General features: G+C 45.0%; 1 protein-coding gene across 1 annotated transcript in view; it reads right to left on the minus strand.

Moving 5' to 3' along the window:
* Positions 1 to 19,840, minus strand: part of LOC135523050 (dual specificity protein kinase CLK2-like) — a 36,621-nt gene that overhangs the window by 2,201 nt on the left and 14,580 nt on the right. The window lies entirely within an intron of this gene.

The following is a 19,840-nucleotide window of genomic DNA, read 5'->3' on the forward strand; positions in this document are numbered from 1 at the left end:
GGTCACTTAGAAATGTCCTTGTTCTTGAAAGAAAAGCACATTTTTTTGTCCATTAAAATAACATCAAATTGATCAGAAATACAGTGTTGACATTATTTAAGTTGTAAATGATTATTGTAGCTGGAAACGGCTGATTTTTGAATATCTACATAGGAGTACAGAGGCCCATTATCAGCACCATCACTCCTGTGTTCCAATGGCACGTTGTGTTAGCTAATCCAAGTTGATCATTTTAAAAGGCTACTTGATCATTAGAAAACCCTTTTGCAATTATGTTAACACAGCTGAAAACGGTAGTTCTGATTAAAGAAGCAATAAGACTGGCCTTCTTTAGACTAGTTGAGTATCTGGAGCATCAGCATTTGTGGGTTCTCAATTACAGGCTCAAAAGGGCCAGAAATAAAGACTTTTCTTCTGAAACACGTCAGTCTATTTTTGTTCTGAGAAATCAAGGCTATTCCATGCAAGAAATTGACAAGAAACTGAAGATCTTGTACAATGCTGTGTACTACTCCCTTCACAGAACAGCACAAAATGGCTCTAACCAGAATAGAAAGAGGAGTGGGAGGCCCCGGTGCACAACTGAGCAAGAGGACAAGTACATTAGTACACATGTCTAGTACACATGTCTAATTTGAGAAACAAACGCCTCACAAGTCCTCAACTGGCAGCTTCATTAAATAGAAACTGCAAAACACCAGTCTCAACATCAACAGTGAAGAGGCGACTCTAGAATGCTGGCCTTCTAGGCAGAGTTGCAAAGAAAAAGCAATATCTCAGACTGGCCAATAAAAATAAAAGATTAAGATGGGCAAAAGAACACAGACACTGGACAGAGGAACTCTGCCTAGATGGCCAGCATCCCGGAGTCGCCTCCTCATTGTTGACGTTGAGACGGGTGTCTTGAGGTGCCAAGTATCTAAGGCTTCACCAGACCAGTCTCAGGTTAGACTGTCTTTATCTCAGGGGTAACTTACCCATAGAGGTTTAATGTGGTCTTTGACGTATCGTCCTGCCTTGGAGTTATCGTTCCAGTCCAGTCTCAGGTTGAGTGTCATTATCTCAGGGGTAACTTACCCATAGAGGTTTAATGTGGTCTTTGACGTATCGTCCTGCCTTGGAGTAATCGTTCCAGTCCAGTCTCAGGTTAGAGTGTCTTTATCTCAGGGGTAACTTACCCATAGAGGTTTAATGTGGTCTTTGACGTATCGTCCTGCCTTGGAGTTATCGTTCCAGTCCAGTCTCAGGTTAGAGTGTCTTTATCTCTGGGGTAACTTACCCATAGAGGTTTAATGTGGTCTTTGACGTATCGTCCTGCCTTGGAGTTATCGTTCCAGTCCAGTCTCAGGTTAGAGTGTCTTTATCTCAGGGGTAACTTACCCATAGACGTTTAATGTGGTACTGACGAATCGTCCTGCCTTGGAGTTATCGTTCCAGTCCAGTCTCAGGTTAGAGTGTCTTTATCTCAGGGGTAACTTACCCATAGAGGTTTAATGTGGTCTTTGACGTATCGTCCTGCCTTGGAGTTATCGTTCCAGTCCAGTCTCAGGTTAGAGTGTCTTTATCTCAGGGGTAACTTACCCATAGAGGTTTAATGTGGTCTTTGACGTATCGTCCTGCCTTGGAGTTATCGTTCCAGTCCAGTCTCAGGTTAGAGTGTCTTTATCTCTGGGGTAACTTACCCATAGAGGTTTAATGTGGTCTTTGACGTATCGTCCTGCCTTGGAGTTATCGTTCCAGTCCAGTCTCAGGTTAGAGTGTCTTTATCTCAGGGGTAACTTACCCATAGAGGTTTAATGTGGTACTGACGAATCGTCCTGCCTTGGAGTTATCGTTCCAGTCCAGTCTCAGGTTAGAGTGTCTTTATCTCAGGGGTAACTTACCCATAGAGGTTTAATGTGGTCTTTGACGTATCGTCCTGCCTTGGAGTTATCGTTCCAGTCCAGTCTCAGGTTAGAGTGTCTTTATCTCAGGGGTAACTTACCCATAGAGGTTTAATGTGGTCTTTGACGTATCGTCCTGCCTTGGAGTTATCGTTCCAGTCCAGTCTCAGGTTAGAGTGTCTTTATCTCAGGGGTAACTTACCCATAGAGGTTTAATGTGGTCTTTGACGTATCGTCCTGCCTTGGAGTTATCGTTCCAGTCCAGTCTCAGGTTAGAGTGTCTTTATCTCAGGGGTAACTTACCCATAGAGGTTTAATGTGGTCTTTGACGAATCGTCCTGTCTTGGAGTTATCGTTCCAGTCCAGTCTCAGGTTAGAGTGTCTTTATCTCAGGGGTAACTTACCCATAGAGGTTTAATGTGGTCTTTGACGTATCGTCCTGCCTTGGAGTTATCGTTCCAGTCCAGTCTCAGGTTAGAGTGTCTTTATCTCAGGGGTAACTTACCCATAGAGGTTTAATGTGGTCTTTGACGTATCGTCCTGCCTTGGAGTTATCGTTCCAGTCCAGTCTCAGGTTAGAGTGTCTTTATCTCAGGGGTAACTTACCCATAGAGGTTTAATGTGGTCTTTGACGTATCGTCCTGCCTTGGAGTTATCGTTCCAGTCCAGTCTCAGGTTAGAGTGTCTTTATCTCAGGGGTAACTTACCCATAGAGGTTTAATGTGGTCTTTGACGAATCGTCCTGCCTTGGAGTTATCGTTCCAGTCCAGTCTCAGGTTAGAGTGTCTTTATCTCAGGGGTAACTTACCCATAGAGGTTTAATGTGGTCTTTGACGTATCGTCCTGCCTTGGAGTTATCGTTCCAGTCCAGTCTCAGGTTAGAGTGTCTTTATCTCAGGGGTTTCTTACCCATAGAGGTTTAATGTGGTCTTTGACGTATCGTCCTGCCTTGGAGTTGTCGTTCCAGTCCAGTCTCAGGTTAGAGTGTCTTTATCTCAGGGGTAACTTACCCATAGAGGTTTAATGTGGTCTTTGACGTATCGTCCTGTCTTGGAGTTATCGTTCCAGTCCAGTCTCAGGTTAGAGTGTCTTTATCTCTGGGGTAACTTACCCATAGAGGTTTAATGTGGTCTTTGACGTATCGTCCTGTCTTGGAGTTATCGTTCCAGTCCAGTCTCAGGTTAGAGTGTCTTTATCTCAGGGGTAACTTACCCATAGAGGTTTAATGTGGTCTCTGACGTATCGTCCTGTCTTGGAGTTATCGTTCCAGTCCAGTCTCAGGTTAGAGTGTCTTTATCTCAGGGGTAACTTACCCATAGAGGTTTAATGTGGTCTTTGACGTATCGTCCTGTCTTGGAGTTATCGTTCCAGTCCAGTCTCAGGTTAGAGTGTCTTTATCTCAGGGGTAACTTACCCATAGAGGTTTAATGTGGTCTTTGACGTATCGTCCTGCCTTGGAGTTATCGTTCCAGTCCAGTCTCAGGTTAGAGTGTCTTTATCTCAGGGGTAACTTACCCATAGAGGTTTAATGTGGTCTTTGACGTATCGTCCTGCCTTGGAGTTATCGTTCCAGTCCAGTCTCAGGTTAGTGTCTTTATCTCAGGGTAACTTACCCATAGAGGTTTAATGTGGTCTTTGACGTATTGTCCTGTCTTGGAGTTATCGTTCCAGTCCAGTCTCAGGTTAGAGTGTCTTTATCTCTGGGGTAACTTACCCATAGAGGTTTAATGTGGTCTTTGACGTATCGTCCTGTCTTGGAGTTATCGTTCCAGTCCAGTCTCAGGTTAGAGTGTCTTTATCTCAGGGGTAACTTACCCATAGAGGTTTAATGTGGTACTGACGAATCGTCCTGCCTTGGAGTTATCGTTCCAGTCCAGTCTCAGGTTAGAGTGTCTTTATCTCAGGGGTAACTTACCCATAGAGGTTTAATGTGGTACTGACGAATCGTCCTGCCTTGGAGTTATCGTTCCAGTCCAGTCTCAGGTTAGAGTGTCTTTATCTCAGGGGTAACTTACCCATAGAGGTTTAATATGGTCTTTGACGTATCGTCCTGCCTTGGAGTTATCGTTCCAGTCCAGTCTCAGGTTAGAGTGTCTTTATCTCAGGGGTAACTTACCCATAGAGGTTTAATGTGGTACTGACGTATCGTCCTGCCTTGGAGTTATCGTTCCAGTCCAGTCTCAGGTTAGAGTGTCTTTATCTCAGGGGTAACTTACCCATAGAGGTTTAATGTGGTCTTTGACGTATCGTCCTGCCTTGGAGTTATCGTTCCAGTCCAGTCTCAGGTTAGAGTGTCTTTATCTCAGGGGTAACTTACCCATAGAGGTTTAATGTGGTCTTTGACGTATCGTCCTGCCTTGGAGTTATCGTTCCAGTCCAGTCTCAGGTTAGAGTGTCTTTATCTCAGGGGTAACTTACCCATAGAGGTTTAATGTGGTCTTTGACGTATCGTCCTGCCTTGGAGTTATCGTTCCAGTCTAGTCTCAGGTTAGAGTGTCTTTATCTCAGGGTAACTTACCCATAGAGGTTTAATGTGGTCTTTGACGTATCGTCCTGCCTTGGAGTTATCGTTCCAGTCCAGTCTCAGGTTAGAGTGTCTTTATCTCAGGGGTAACTTACCCATAGAGGTTTAATGTGGTCTTTGACGAATCGTCCTGTCTTGGAGTTATCGTTCCAGTCCAGTCTCAGGTTAGAGTGTCTTTATCTCAGGGGTAACTTACCCATAGAGGTTTAATGTGGTCTTTGACGTATCGTCCTGCCTTGGAGTTATCGTTCCAGTCCAGTCTCAGGTTAGAGTGTCTTTATCTCAGGGGTAACTTACCCATAGAGGTTTAATGTGGTCTCTGACGTATCGTCCTGTCTTGGAGTTATCGTTCCAGTCCAGTCTCAGGTTAGAGTGTCTTTATCTCAGGGGTAACTTACCCATAGAGGTTTAATGTGGTCTTTGACGTATCGTCCTGCCTTGGAGTTATCGTTCCAGTCCAGTCTCAGGTTAGAGTGTCTTTATCTCAGGGGTTTCTTACCCATAGAGGTTTAATGTGGTCTTTGACGTATCGTCCTGCCTTGGAGTTGTCGTTCCAGTCCAGTCTCAGGTTAGAGTGTCTTTATCTCAGGGGTAACTTACCCATAGAGGTTTAATGTGGTCTTTGACGTATCGTCCTGTCTTGGAGTTATCGTTCCAGTCCAGTCTCAGGTTAGAGTGTCTTTATCTCAGGGGTAACTTACCCATAGAGGTTTAATGTGGTCTTTGACGTATCGTCCTGCCTTGGAGTTATCGTTCCAGTCCAGTCTCAGGTTAGAGTGTCTTTATCTCAGGGGTAACTTACCCATAGAGGTTTAATGTGGTCTTTGACGTATCGTCCTGCCTTGGAGTTATCGTTCCAGTCCAGTCTCAGGTTAGTGTCTTTATCTCAGGGGTAACTTACCCATAGAGGTTTAATGTGGTCTTTGACGTATTGTCCTGTCTTGGAGTTATCGTTCCAGTCCAGTCTCAGGTTAGAGTGTCTTTATCTCTGGGGTAACTTACCCATAGAGGTTTAATGTGGTCTTTGACGTATCGTCCTGTCTTGGAGTTATCGTTCCAGTCCAGTCTCAGGTTAGAGTGTCTTTATCTCAGGGGTAACTTACCCATAGAGGTTTAATGTGGTACTGACGAATCGTCCTGCCTTGGAGTTATCGTTCCAGTCCAGTCTCAGGTTAGAGTGTCTTTATCTCAGGGGTAACTTACCCATAGAGGTTTAATGTGGTACTGACGAATCGTCCTGCCTTGGAGTTATCGTTCCAGTCCAGTCTCAGGTTAGAGTGTCTTTATCTCAGGGTAACTTACCCATAGAGGTTTAATATGGTCTTTGACGTATCGTCCTGCCTTGGAGTTATCGTTCCAGTCCAGTCTCAGGTTAGAGTGTCTTTATCTCAGGGGTAACTTACCCATAGAGGTTTAATGTGGTACTGACGTATCGTCCTGCCTTGGAGTTATCGTTCCAGTCCAGTCTCAGGTTAGAGTGTCTTTATCTCAGGGGTAACTTACCCATAGAGGTTTAATGTGGTCTTTGACGTATCGTCCTGCCTTGGAGTTATCGTTCCAGTCCAGTCTCAGGTTAGAGTGTCTTTATCTCAGGGGTAACTTACCCATAGAGGTTTAATGTGGTCTTTGACGTATCGTCCTGCCTTGGAGTTATCGTTCCAGTCCAGTCTCAGGTTAGAGTGTCTTTATCTCAGGGGTAACTTACCCATAGAGGTTTAATGTGGTCTTTGACGTATCGTCCTGCCTTGGAGTTATCGTTCCAGTCTAGTCTCAGGTTAGAGTGTCTTTATCTCAGGGGTAACTTACCCATAGAGGTTTAATGTGGTCTTTGACGTATCGTCCTGCCTTGGAGTTATCGTTCCAGTACAGTCTCAGGTTAGAGTGTCTTTATCTCAGGGGTAACTTACCCATAGAGGTTTAATGTGGTCTTTGACGTATCGTCCTGCCTTGGAGTTATCGTTCCAGTCCAGTCTCAGGTTAGAGTGTCTTTATCTCAGGGGTAACTTACCCATAGAGGTTTAATGTGGTCTTTGACGTATCGTCCTGCCTTGGAGTTATCGTTCCAGTCCAGTCTCAGGTTAGAGTGTCTTTATATCAGGGGTAACTTACCCATAGAGGTTTAATGTGGTCTTTGACGTATCGTCCTGCCTTGGAGTTATCGTTCCAGTCCAGTCTCAGGTTAGAGTGTCTTTATCTCAGGGGTAACTTACCCATAGAGGTTTAATGTGGTCTCTGACATATCGTCCTGTCTTGGAGTTATCGTTCCAGTCCAGTCTCAGGTTAGAGTGTCTTTATCTCAGGGGTAACTTACCCATAGAGGTTTAATGTGGTCTTTGACGTATCGTCCTGCCTTGGAGTTATCGTTCCAGTCCAGTCTCAGGTTAGTGTCTTTATCTCAGGGGTAACTTACCCATAGAGGTTTAATGTGGTCTTTGACGTATTGTCCTGTCTTGGAGTTATCGTTCCAGTCCAGTCTCAGGTTAGAGTGTCTTTATCTCTGGGGTAACTTACCCATAGAGGTTTAATGTGGTCTTTGACGTATCGTCCTGTCTTGGAGTTATCGTTCCAGTCCAGTCTCAGGTTAGAGTGTCTTTATCTCAGGGGTAACTTACCCATAGAGGTTTAATGTGGTACTGACGAATCGTCCTGCCTTGGAGTTATCGTTCCAGTCCAGTCTCAGGTTAGAGTGTCTTTATCTCAGGGGTAACTTACCCATAGAGGTTTAATGTGGTACTGACGAATCGTCCTGCCTTGGAGTTATCGTTCCAGTCCAGTCTCAGGTTAGAGTGTCTTTATCTCAGGGGTAACTTACCCATAGAGGTTTAATATGGTCTTTGACGTATCGTCCTGCCTTGGAGTTATCGTTCCAGTCCAGTCTCAGGTTAGAGTGTCTTTATCTCAGGGGTAACTTACCCATAGAGGTTTAATGTGGTACTGACGTATCGTCCTGCCTTGGAGTTATCGTTCCAGTCCAGTCTCAGGTTAGAGTGTCTTTATCTCAGGGGTAACTTACCCATAGAGGTTTAATGTGGTCTTTGACGTATCGTCCTGCCTTGGAGTTATCGTTCCAGTCCAGTCTCAGGTTAGAGTGTCTTTATCTCAGGGGTAACTTACCCATAGAGGTTTAATGTGGTCTTTGACGTATCGTCCTGCCTTGGAGTTATCGTTCCAGTCCAGTCTCAGGTTAGAGTGTCTTTATCTCAGGGGTAACTTACCCATAGAGGTTTAATGTGGTCTTTGACGTATCGTCCTGCCTTGGAGTTATCGTTCCAGTCTAGTCTCAGGTTAGAGTGTCTTTATCTCAGGGGTAACTTACCCATAGAGGTTTAATGTGGTCTTTGACGTATCGTCCTGCCTTGGAGTTATCGTTCCAGTACAGTCTCAGGTTAGAGTGTCTTTATCTCAGGGGTAACTTACCCATAGAGGTTTAATGTGGTCTTTGACGTATCGTCCTGCCTTGGAGTTATCGTTCCAGTCCAGTCTCAGGTTAGAGTGTCTTTATCTCAGGGGTAACTTACCCATAGAGGTTTAATGTGGTCTTTGACGTATCGTCCTGCCTTGGAGTTATCGTTCCAGTCCAGTCTCAGGTTAGAGTGTCTTTATATCAGGGGTAACTTACCCATAGAGGTTTAATGTGGTCTTTGACGTATCGTCCTGCCTTGGAGTTATCGTTCCAGTCCAGTCTCAGGTTAGAGTGTCTTTATCTCAGGGGTAACTTACCCATAGAGGTTTAATGTGGTCTTTGACGTATCGTCCTGCCTTGGAGTTATCGTTCCAGTCCAGTCTCAGGTTAGAGTGTCTTTATCTCAGGGGTAACTTACCCATAGAGGTTTAATGTGGTCTCTGACGTATCGTCCTGTCTTGGAGTTATCGTTCCAGTCCAGTCTCAGGTTAGAGTGTCTTTATCTCAGGGGTAACTTACCCATAGAGGTTTAATGTGGTCTTTGACGTATCGTCCTGCCTTGGAGTTATCGTTCCAGTCCAGTCTCAGGTTAGAGTGTCTTTATCTCAGGGGTAACTTACCCATAGAGGTTTAATGTGGTCTTTGACTTATCGTCCTGCCTTGGAGTTATCGTTCCAGTCCAGTCTCAGGTTAGAGTGTCTTTATCTCAGGGGTAACTTACCCATAGAGGTTTAATGTGGTCTTTGACGAATCGTCCTGTCTTGGAGTTATCGTTCCAGTCCAGTCTCAGGTTAGAGTGTCTTTATCTCAGGGGTAACTTACCCATAGAGGTTTAATGTGGTCTTTGACGTATCGTCCTGCCTTGGAGTTATCGTTCCAGTCCAGTCTCAGGTTAGAGTGTCTTTATCTCAGGGGTAACTTACCCATAGAGGTTTAATGTGGTCTTTGACGTATCGTCCTGCCTTGGAGTTATCGTTCCAGTCCAGTCTCAGGTTAGAGTGTCTTTATCTCAGGGGTAACTTACCCATAGAGGTTTAATGTGGTCTCTGACGTATCGTCCTGTCTTGGAGTTATCGTTCCAGTCCAGTCTCAGGTTAGAGTGTCTTTATCTCAGGGGTAACTTACCCATAGAGGTTTAATGTGGTCTTTGACGTATCGTCCTGCCTTGGAGTTGTCGTTCCAGTCCAGTCTCAGGTTAGAGTGTCTTTATCTCAGGGGTTTCTTACCCATAGAGGTTTAATGTGGTCTTTGACGTATCGTCCTGCCTTGGAGTTATCGTTCCAGTCCAGTCTCAGGTTAGAGTGTCTTTATCTCAGGGGTAACTTACCCATAGAGGTTTAATGTGGTCTCTGACGTATCGTCCTGTCTTGGAGTTATCGTTCCAGTCCAGTCTCAGGTTAGAGTGTCTTTATCTCAGGGGTAACTTACCCATAGAGGTTTAATGTGGTACTGACGAATCGTCCTGCCTTGGAGTTATCGTTCCAGTCCAGTCTCAGGTTAGAGTGTCTTTATCTCAGGGGTAACTTACCCATAGAGGTTTAATATGGTCTTTGACGTATCGTCCTGCCTTGGAGTTATCGTTCCAGTCCAGTCTCAGGTTAGAGTGTCTTTATCTCAGGGGTAACTTACCCATAGAGGTTTAATGTGGTACTGACGTATCGTCCTGCCTTGGAGTTATCGTTCCAGTCCAGTCTCAGGTTAGAGTGTCTTTATCTCAGGGGTAACTTACCCATAGAGGTTTAATGTGGTCTTTGACGTATCGTCCTGCCTTGGAGTTATCGTTCCAGTCCAGTCTCAGGTTAGAGTGTCTTTATCTCAGGGGTAACTTACCCATAGAGGTTTAATGTGGTCTTTGACGTATCGTCCTGCCTTGGAGTTATCGTTCCAGTCCAGTCTCAGGTTAGAGTGTCTTTATCTCAGGGGTAACTTACCCATAGAGGTTTAATGTGGTCTTTGACGTATCGTCCTGCCTTGGAGTTATCGTTCCAGTCTAGTCTCAGGCTAGAGTGTCTTTATCTCAGGGGTAACTTACCCATAGAGGTTTAATGTGGTCTTTGACGTATCGTCCTGCCTTGGAGTTATCGTTCCAGTACAGTCTCAGGTTAGAGTGTCTTTATCTCAGGGGTAACTTACCCATAGAGGTTTAATGTGGTCTTTGACGTATCGTCCTGCCTTGGAGTTATCGTTCCAGTCCAGTCTCAGGTTAGAGTGTCTTTATCTCAGGGGTAACTTACCCATAGAGGTTTAATGTGGTCTTTGACGTATCGTCCTGCCTTGGAGTTATCGTTCCAGTCCAGTCTCAGGTTAGAGTGTCTTTATATCAGGGGTAACTTACCCATAGAGGTTTAATGTGGTCTTTGACGTATCGTCCTGCCTTGGAGTTATCGTTCCAGTCCAGTCTCAGGTTAGAGTGTCTTTATCTCAGGGGTAACTTACCCATAGAGGTTTAATGTGGTCTTTGACGTATCGTCCTGCCTTGGAGTTATCGTTCCAGTCCAGTCTCAGGTTAGAGTGTCTTTATCTCAGGGTAACTTACCCATAGAGGTTTAATGTGGTCTCTGACGTATCGTCCTGTCTTGGAGTTATCGTTCCAGTCCAGTCTCAGGTTAGAGTGTCTTTATCTCAGGGGTAACTTACCCATAGAGGTTTAATGTGGTCTTTGACGTATCGTCCTGCCTTGGAGTTATCGTTCCAGTCCAGTCTCAGGTTAGAGTGTCTTTATCTCAGGGGTAACTTACCCATAGAGGTTTAATGTGGTCTTTGACTTATCGTCCTGCCTTGGAGTTATCGTTCCAGTCCAGTCTCAGGTTAGAGTGTCTTTATCTCAGGGTAACTTACCCATAGAGGTTTAATGTGGTCTTTGACGAATCGTCCTGTCTTGGAGTTATCGTTCCAGTCCAGTCTCAGGTTAGAGTGTCTTTATCTCAGGGGTAACTTACCCATAGAGGTTTAATGTGGTCTTTGACGTATCGTCCTGCCTTGGAGTTATCGTTCCAGTCCAGTCTCAGGTTAGAGTGTCTTTATCTCAGGGGTAACTTACCCATAGAGGTTTAATGTGGTCTTTGACGTATCGTCCTGCCTTGGAGTTATCGTTCCAGTCCAGTCTCAGGTTAGAGTGTCTTTATCTCAGGGGTAACTTACCCATAGAGGTTTAATGTGGTCTCTGACGTATCGTCCTGTCTTGGAGTTATCGTTCCAGTCCAGTCTCAGGTTAGAGTGTCTTTATCTCAGGGGTAACTTACCCATAGAGGTTTAATGTGGTCTTTGACGTATCGTCCTGCCTTGGAGTTGTCGTTCCAGTCCAGTCTCAGGTTAGAGTGTCTTTATCTCAGGGGTTTCTTACCCATAGAGGTTTAATGTGGTCTTTGACGTATCGTCCTGCCTTGGAGTTATCGTTCCAGTCCAGTCTCAGGTTAGAGTGTCTTTATCTCAGGGGTAACTTACCCATAGAGGTTTAATGTGGTCTCTGACGTATCGTCCTGTCTTGGAGTTATCGTTCCAGTCCAGTCTCAGGTTAGAGTGTCTTTATCTCAGGGTAACTTACCCATAGAGGTTTAATGTGGTCTTTGACGTATCGTCCTGCCTTGGAGTTATCATTCCAGTACAGTCTCAGGTTAGAGTGTCTTTATCTCAGGGGTAACTTACCCATAGAGGTTTAATGTGGTCTTTGACGTATCGTCCTGCCTTGGAGTTATCGTTCCAGTCCAGTCTCAGGTTAGAGTGTCTTTATCTCAGGGGTAACTTACCCATAGAGGTTTAATGTGGTCTTTGACGTATCGTCCTGCCTTGGAGTTGTCGTTCCAGTCCAGTCTCAGGTTAGAGTGTCTTTATCTCAGGGGTAACTTACCCATAGAGGTTTAATGTGGTCTCTGACGTATCGTCCTGTCTTGGAGTTATCGTTCCAGTCCAGTCTCAGGTTAGAGTGTCTTTATCTCAGGGGTAACTTACCCATAGAGGTTTAATGTGGTCTTTGACGTATCGTCCTGCCTTGGAGTTATCATTCCAGTACAGTCTCAGGTTAGAGTGTCTTTATCTCAGGGGTAACTTACCCATAGAGGTTTAATGTGGTCTTTGACGTATCGTCCTGTCTTGGAGTTATCGTTCCAGTCCAGTCTCAGGTTAGAGTGTCTTTATCGCTGGGGTAACTTACCCATAGAGGTTTAATGTGGTCTTTGACGTATCGTCCTGTCTTGGAGTTATCGTTCCAGTCCAGTCTCAGGTTAGAGTGTCTTTATCTCAGGGGTAACTTACCCATAGAGGTTTAATGTGGTCTTTGACGTATCGTCCTGCCTTGGAGTTATCGTTCCAGTCCAGTCTCAGGTTAGTGTCTTTATCTCAGGGGTAACTTACCCATAGAGGTTTAATGTGGTCTTTGACGTATTGTCCTGTCTTGGAGTTATCGTTCCAGTCCAGTCTCAGGTTAGAGTGTCTTTATCTCTGGGGTAACTTACCCATAGAGGTTTAATGTGGTCTTTGACGTATCGTCCTGTCTTGGAGTTATCGTTCCAGTCCAGTCTCAGGTTAGAGTGTCTTTATCTCAGGGGTAACTTACCCATAGAGGTTTAATGTGGTACTGACGAATCGTCCTGCCTTGGAGTTATCGTTCCAGTCCAGTCTCAGGTTAGAGTGTCTTTATCTCAGGGGTAACTTACCCATAGAGGTTTAATGTGGTACTGACGAATCGTCCTGCCTTGGAGTTATCGTTCCAGTCCAGTCTCAGGTTAGAGTGTCTTTATCTCAGGGGTAACTTACCCATAGAGGTTTAATGTGGTCTTTGACGTATCGTCCTGCCTTGGAGTTATCGTTCCAGTCCAGTCTCAGGTTAGAGTGTCTTTATCTCAGGGTAACTTACCCATAGAGGTTTAATGTGGTACTGACGAATCGTCCTGCCTTGGAGTTATCGTTCCAGTCCAGTCTCAGGTTAGAGTGTCTTTATCTCAGGGGTAACTTACCCATAGAGGTTTAATGTGGTCTTTGACGTATCGTCCTGCCTTGGAGTTATCGTTCCAGTCCAGTCTCAGGTTAGAGTGTCTTTTTCTCAGGGGTAACTTACCCATAGAGGTTTAATGTGGTCTTTGACGTATCGTCCTGCCTTGGAGTTATCGTTCCAGTCCAGTCTCAGGTTAGAGTGTCTTTATCTCAGGGGTAACTTACCCATAGAGGTTAATTGTGGTCTTTGACGTATCGTCCTGCCTTGGAGTTATCGTTCCAGTCTAGTCTCAGGTTAGAGTGTCTTTATCTCAGGGGTAACTTACCCATAGAGGTTTAATGTGGTCTTTGACGTATCGTCCTGCCTTGGAATTATCGTTCCAGTACAGTCTCAGGTTAGAGTGTCTTTATCTCAGGGGTAACTTACCCATAGAGGTTTAATGTGGTCTTTGACGTATCGTCCTGCCTTGGAGTTATCGTTCCAGTCCAGTCTCAGGTTAGAGTGTCTTTATCTCAGGGGTAACTTACCCATAGAGGTTTAATGTGGTCTTTGACGTATCGTCCTGCCTTGGAGTTATCGTTCCAGTCCAGTCTCAGGTTAGAGTGTCTTTATCTCAGGGGTAACTTACCCATAGAGGTTTAATGTGGTCTTTGACGTATCGTCCTGCCTTGGAGTTATCGTTCCAGTCCAGTCTCAGGTTAGAGTGTCTTTATCTCAGGGGTAACTTACCCATAGAGGTTTAATGTGGTCTTTGACGAATCGTCCTGTCTTGGAGTTATCGTTCCAGTCCAGTCTCAGGTTAGAGTGTCTTTATCTCAGGGGTAACTTACCCATAGAGGTTTAATGTGGTCTTTGACGTATCGTCCTGCCTTGGAGTTATCGTTCCAGTCCAGTCTCAGGTTAGAGTGTCTTTATCTCAGGGGTAACTTACCCATAGAGGTTTAATGTGGTCTCTGACGTATCGTCCTGTCTTGGAGTTATCGTTCCAGTCCAGTCTCAGGTTAGAGTGTCTTTATCTCAGGGGTAACTTACCCATAGAGGTTTAATGTGGTCTTTGACGTATCGTCCTGCCTTGGAGTTGTCGTTCCAGTCCAGTCTCAGGTTAGAGTGTCTTTATCTCAGGGGTAACTTACCCATAGAGGTTTAATGTGGTCTTTGACGTATCGTCCTGTCTTGGAGTTATCGTTCCAGTCCAGTCTCAGGTTAGAGTGTCTTTATCTCTGGGGTAACTTACCCATAGAGGTTTAATGTGGTCTTTGACGTATCGTCCTGTCTTGGAGTTATCGTTCCAGTCCAGTCTCAGGTTAGAGTGTCTTTATCTCAGGGGTAACTTACCCATAGAGGTTTAATGTGGTCTCTGACGTATCGTCCTGTCTTGGAGTTTTCGTTCCAGTCCAGTCTCAGGTTAGAGTGTCTTTATCTCAGGGGTAACTTACCCATAGAGGTTTAATGTGGTCTTTGACGTATCGTCCTGCCTTGGAGTTGTCGTTCCAGTCCAGTCTCAGGTTAGAGTGTCTTTATCTCAGGGGTAACTTACCCATAGAGGTTTAATGTGGTCTTTGACGTATCGTCCTGTCTTGGAGTTATCGTTCCAGTCCAGTCTCAGGTTAGAGTGTCTTTATCTCTGGGGTAACTTACCCATAGAGGTTTAATGTGGTCTTTGACGTATCGTCCTGTCTTGGAGTTATCGTTCCAGTCCAGTCTCAGGTTAGAGTGACTTTATCTCAGGGGTAACTTACCCATAGAGGTTTAATGTGGTCTCTGACGTATCGTCCTGTCTTGGAGTTATCGTTCCAGTCCAGTCTCAGGTTAGAGTGTCTTTATCTCAGGGGTAACTTACCCATAGAGGTTTAATGTGGTCTTTGACGTATCGTCCTGTCTTGGAGTTATCGTTCCAGTCCAGTCTCAGGTTAGAGTGTCTTTATCTCAGGGGTAACTTACCCATAGAGGTTTAATGTGGTCTTTGACGTATCGTCCTGCCTTGGAGTTATCGTTCCAGTCCAGTCTCAGGTTAGTGTCTTTATCTCAGGGGTAACTTACCCATAGAGGTTTAATGTGGTCTTTGACGTATTGTCCTGTCTTGGAGTTATCGTTCCAGTCCAGTCTCAGGTTAGAGTGTCTTTATCTCTGGGGTAACTTACCCATAGAGGTTTAATGTGGTCTTTGACGTATCGTCCTGTCTTGGAGTTATCGTTCCAGTCCAGTCTCAGGTTAGAGTGTCTTTATCTCAGGGGTAACTTACCCATAGAGGTTTAATGTGGTCTTTGACGTATCGTCCTGCCTTGGAGTTATCGTTCCAGTCCAGTCTCAGGTTAGAGTGTCTTTATCTCAGGGGTAACTTACCCATAGAGGTTTAATGTGGTACTGACAAATCGTCCTGCCTTGGAGTTATCGTTCCAGTCCAGTCTCAGGTTAGAGTGTCTTTATCTCAGGGGTAACTTACCCATAGAGGTTTAATGTGGTACTGACGAATCGTCCTGCCTTGGAGTTATCGTTCCAGTCCAGTCTCAGGTTAGAGTGTCTTTATCTCAGGGGTAACTTACCCATAGAGGTTTAATGTGGTCTTTGACGTATCGTAATGCCTTGGAGTTATCGTTCCAGTCCAGTCTCAGGTTAGAGTGTCTTTATCTCAGGGGTAACTTACCCATAGAGGTTTAATGTGGTACTGACGAATCGTCCTGCCTTGGAGTTATCGTTCCAGTCCAGTCTCAGGTTAGAGTGTCTTTATCTCAGGGGTATCTTACCCATAGAGGTTTAATGTGGTCTTTGACGTATCGTCCTGCCTTGGAGTTGTCGTTCCAGTCCAGTCTCAGGTTAGAGTGTCTTTATCTCAGGGGTAACTTACCCATAGAGGTTTAATGTGGTCTTTGACGTATCGTCCTGTCTTGGAGTTATCGTTCCAGTCCAGTCTCAGGTTAGAGTGTCTTTATCTCTGGGGTAACTTACCCATAGAGGTTTAATGTGGTCTTTGACGTATCGCCCTGTCTTGGAGTTATCGTTCCAGTCCAGTCTCAGGTTAGAGTGACTTTATCTCAGGGGTAACTTACCCATAGAGGTTTAATGTGGTCTCTGACGTATCGTCCTGTCTTGGAGTTATCGTTCCAGTCCAGTCTCAGCTTAGAGTGTCTTTATCTCAGGGGTAACTTACCCATAGAGGTTTAATGTGGTCTTTGACGTATCGTCCTGTCTTGGAGTTATCGTTCCAGTCCAGTCTCAGGTTAGAGTGTCTTTATCTCAGGGGTAACTTACCCATAGAGGTTTAATGTGGTCTTTGACGTATCGTCCTGCCTTGGAGTTATCGTTCCAGTCCAGTCTCAGGTTAGTGTCTTTATCTCAGGGGTAACTTACCCATAGAGGTTTAATGTGGTCTTTGACGTATTGTCCTGTCTTGGAGTTATCGTTCCAGTCCAGTCTCAGGTTAGAGTGTCTTTATCTCTGGGGTAACTTACCCATAGAGGTTTAATGTGGTCTTTGACGTATCGTCCTGTCTTGGAGTTATCGTTCCAGTCCAGTCTCAGGTTAGAGTGTCTTTATCTCAGGGGTAACTTACCCATAGAGGTTTAATGTGGTACTGACAAATCGTCCTGCCTTGGAGTTATCGTTCCAGTCCAGTCTCAGGTTAGAGTGTCTTTATCTCAGGGTAACTTACCCATAGAGGTTTAATGTGGTACTGACGAATCGTCCTGCCTTGGAGTTATCGTTCCAGTCCAGTCTCAGGTTAGAGTGTCTTTATCTCAGGGGTAACTTACCCATAGAGGTTTAATGTGGTCTTTGACGTATCGTAATGCCTTGGAGTTATCGTTCCAGTCCAGTCTCAGGTTAGAGTGTCTTTATCTCAGGGGTAACTTACCCATAGAGGTTTAATGTGGTACTGACGAATCGTCCTGCCTTGGAGTTATCGTTCCAGTCCAGTCTCAGGTTAGAGTGTCTTTTATCTCAGGGGTAACTTACCCATAGAGGTTTAATGTGGTCTTTGACGTATCGTCCTGCCTTGGAGTTATCGTTCCAGTCCAGTCTCAGGTTAGAGTGTCTTTATCTCAGGGGTAACTTACCCATAGAGGTTTAATGTGGTCTTTGACGTATCGTCCTGCCTTGGAGTTATCGTTCCAGTCCAGTCTCAGGTTAGAGTGTCTTTATCTCAGGGGTAACTTACCCATAGAGGTTTAATGTGGTCTTTGACGTATCGTCCTGTCTTGGAGTTATCGTTCCAGTCCAGTCTCAGGTTAGAGTGTCTTTATCTCAGGGGTAACTTACCCATAGAGGTTTAATGTGGTCTTTGACGTATCGTCCTGCCTTGGAGTTATTGTTCCAGTCCAGTCTCAGGTTAGAGTGTCTTTATCTCAGGGGTAACTTACCCATAGAGGTTTAATGTGGTCTCTGACGTATCGTCCTGCCTTGTGGTTATCGTTCCAGTCCAGTCTCAGGTTAGAGTGTCTTTATCTCAGGGGTAACTTACCCATAGAGGTTTAATGTGGTCTCTGACGTATCGTCCTGCCTTGGAGTTATCGTTCCAGTCCAGTCTCAGGTTAGAGTGTCTTTATCTCAGGGGTAACTTACCCATAGAGGTTTAATGTGGTCTTTGACGTATCGTCCTGCCTTGGAGTTAGCGTTCCAGTCTAGTCTCAGGTTAGAGTGTCTTTATCTCAGGGGTAACTTACCCATAGAGGTTTAATGTGGTCTTTGACGTATCGTCCTGCCTTGGAGTTATCGTTCCAGTCCAGTCTCAGGTTAGAGTGTCTTTATCTCAGGGGTAACTTACCCATAGAGGTTTAATGTGGTCTTTGACGTATCGTCCTGCCTTGGAGTTATCGTTCCAGTCCAGTCTCAGGTTAGAGTGTCTTTATCTCAGGGGTAACTTACCCATAGAGGTTTAATGTGGTCTTTGACGTGTCGTCCTGCCTTGGAGTTAACGTTCCAGTCCAGTCTCAGGTTAGAGTGTCTTTATCTCTGGGGTAACTTACCCATAGAGGTTTAATGTGGTCTTTGACGTATCGTCCTGTCTTGGAGTTATCGTTCCAGTCCAGCCTCAGGTTAGAGTGTCTTTATCTCAGGGGTAACTTACCCATAGAGGTTTAATGTGGTACTGACGAATCGTCCTGCCTTGGAGTTATCGTTCCAGTCCAGTCTCAGGTTAGAGTGTCTTTATCTCAGGGGTAACTTACCCATAGAGGTTTAATGTAGTCTCTGACGTATCGTCCTGCCTTGGAGTTATCGTTCCAGTCCAGTCTCAGGTTAGAGTGTCTTTATCTCAGGGGTAACTTACCCATAGAGGTTTAATGTGGTCTTTGACGTATCATCCTGCCTTGGAGTTATCGTTCCAGTCCAGTCTCAGGTTAGAGTGTCTTTATCTCAGGGGTAACTTACCCATAGAGGTTTAATGTGGTCTTTGACGTATCGTCCTGTCTTGGAGTTATCGTTCCAGTCCAGTCTCAGGTTAGAGTGTCTTTATCTCAGGGGTAACTTACCCATAGAGGTTTAATGTGGTCTTTGACGTGTCGTCCTGCCTTGGAGTTATCGTTCCAGTCTAGTCTCAGGTTAGAGTGTCTTTATCTCAGGGGTAACTTACCCATAGAGGTTTAATGTGGTCTTTGACGTATCATCCTGCCTTGGAGTTATCGTTCCAGTCCAGTCTCAGGTTAGAGTGTCTTTATCTCAGGGGTAACTTACCCATAGAGGTTTAATGTGGTCTCTGACGTATCGTCCTGCCTTGGAGTTATCGTTCCAGTCCAGTCTCAGGTTAGAGTGTCTTTATCTCAGGGGTAACTTACCCATAGAGGTTTAATGTGGTCTTTGACGTATCGTCCTGCCTTGGAGTTATCGTTCCAGTCCAGTCTCAGGTTAGAGTGTCTTTATCTCAGGGGTAACTTACCCATAGAGGTTTAATGTGGTCTTTGACGTATCGTCCTGTCTTGGAGTTATCGTTCCAGTCCAGTCTCAGGTTAGAGTGTCTTTATCTCTGGGGTAACTTACCCATAGAGGTTTAATGTGGTCTTTGACGTATCGTCCTGCCTTGGAGTTATCGTTCCAGTCCAGCCTCAGGTTAGAGTGTCTTTATCTCAGGGGTAACTTACCCATAGAGGTTTAATGTGGTCTCTGACGTATCGTCCTGCCTTGGAGTTATCGTTCCAGTCCAGCCTCAGGTTAGAGTGTCTTTATCTCAGGGGTAACTTACCCATAGAGGTTTAATGTGGTCTTTGACGTATCGTCCTGCCTTGGAGTTATCGTTCCAGTCCAGTCTCAGGTTAGAGTGTCTTTATCTCAGGGGTAACTTACCCATAGAGGTTTAATGTGGTCTTTGACGTATCGTCCTGCCTTGGAGTTATCGTTCCAGTCCAGTCTCAGGTTAGTGTCTTTATCTCAGGGGTAACTTACCCATAGAGGTTTAATGTGGTCTTTGACGTATCGTCCTGTCTTGGAGTTATCGTTCCAGTCCAGTCTCAGGTTAGAGTGTCTTTATCTCAGGGGTAACTTACCCATAGAGGTTTAATGTGGTCTTTGACGTATCGTCCTGTCTTGGAGTTATCGTTCCAGTCCAGTCTCAGGTTAGAGTGTCTTTATCTCAGGGGTAACTTACCCATAGAGGTTTAATGTGGTCTCTGACGTATCGTCCTGCCTTGGAGTTATCGTTCCAGTCCAGTCTCAGGTTAGAGTGTCTTTATCTCAGGGGTAACTTACCCATAGAGGTTTAATGTGGTCTTTGACGTATCGTCCTGCCTTGGAGTTATCGTTCCAGTCCAGTCTCAGGTTAGAGTGTCTTTATCTCAGGGGTAACTTACCCATAGAGGTTTAATGTGGTCTTTGACGTATCGTCCTGCCTTGGAGTTATCGTTCCAGTCCAGTCTCAGGTTAGAGTGTCTTTATCTCAGGGGTAACTTACCCATAGAGGTTTAATGTGGTCTTTGACGTATCGTCCTGTCTTGGAGTTATCGTTCCAGTCCAGTCTCAGGTTAGAGTGTCTTTATCTCTGGGGTAACTTACCCATAGAGGTTTAATGTGGTCTTTGACGTATCGTCCTGCCTTGGAGTTATCGTTCCAGTCCAGCCTCAGGTTAGAGTGTCTTTATCTCAGGGGTTAACTTACCCATAGAGGTTTAATGTGGT

This window comes from Oncorhynchus masou, chromosome 30 (assembly GCF_036934945.1).
Source record: "Oncorhynchus masou masou isolate Uvic2021 chromosome 30, UVic_Omas_1.1, whole genome shotgun sequence".
Lineage (NCBI taxonomy): Eukaryota > Metazoa > Chordata > Actinopteri > Salmoniformes > Salmonidae > Oncorhynchus > Oncorhynchus masou.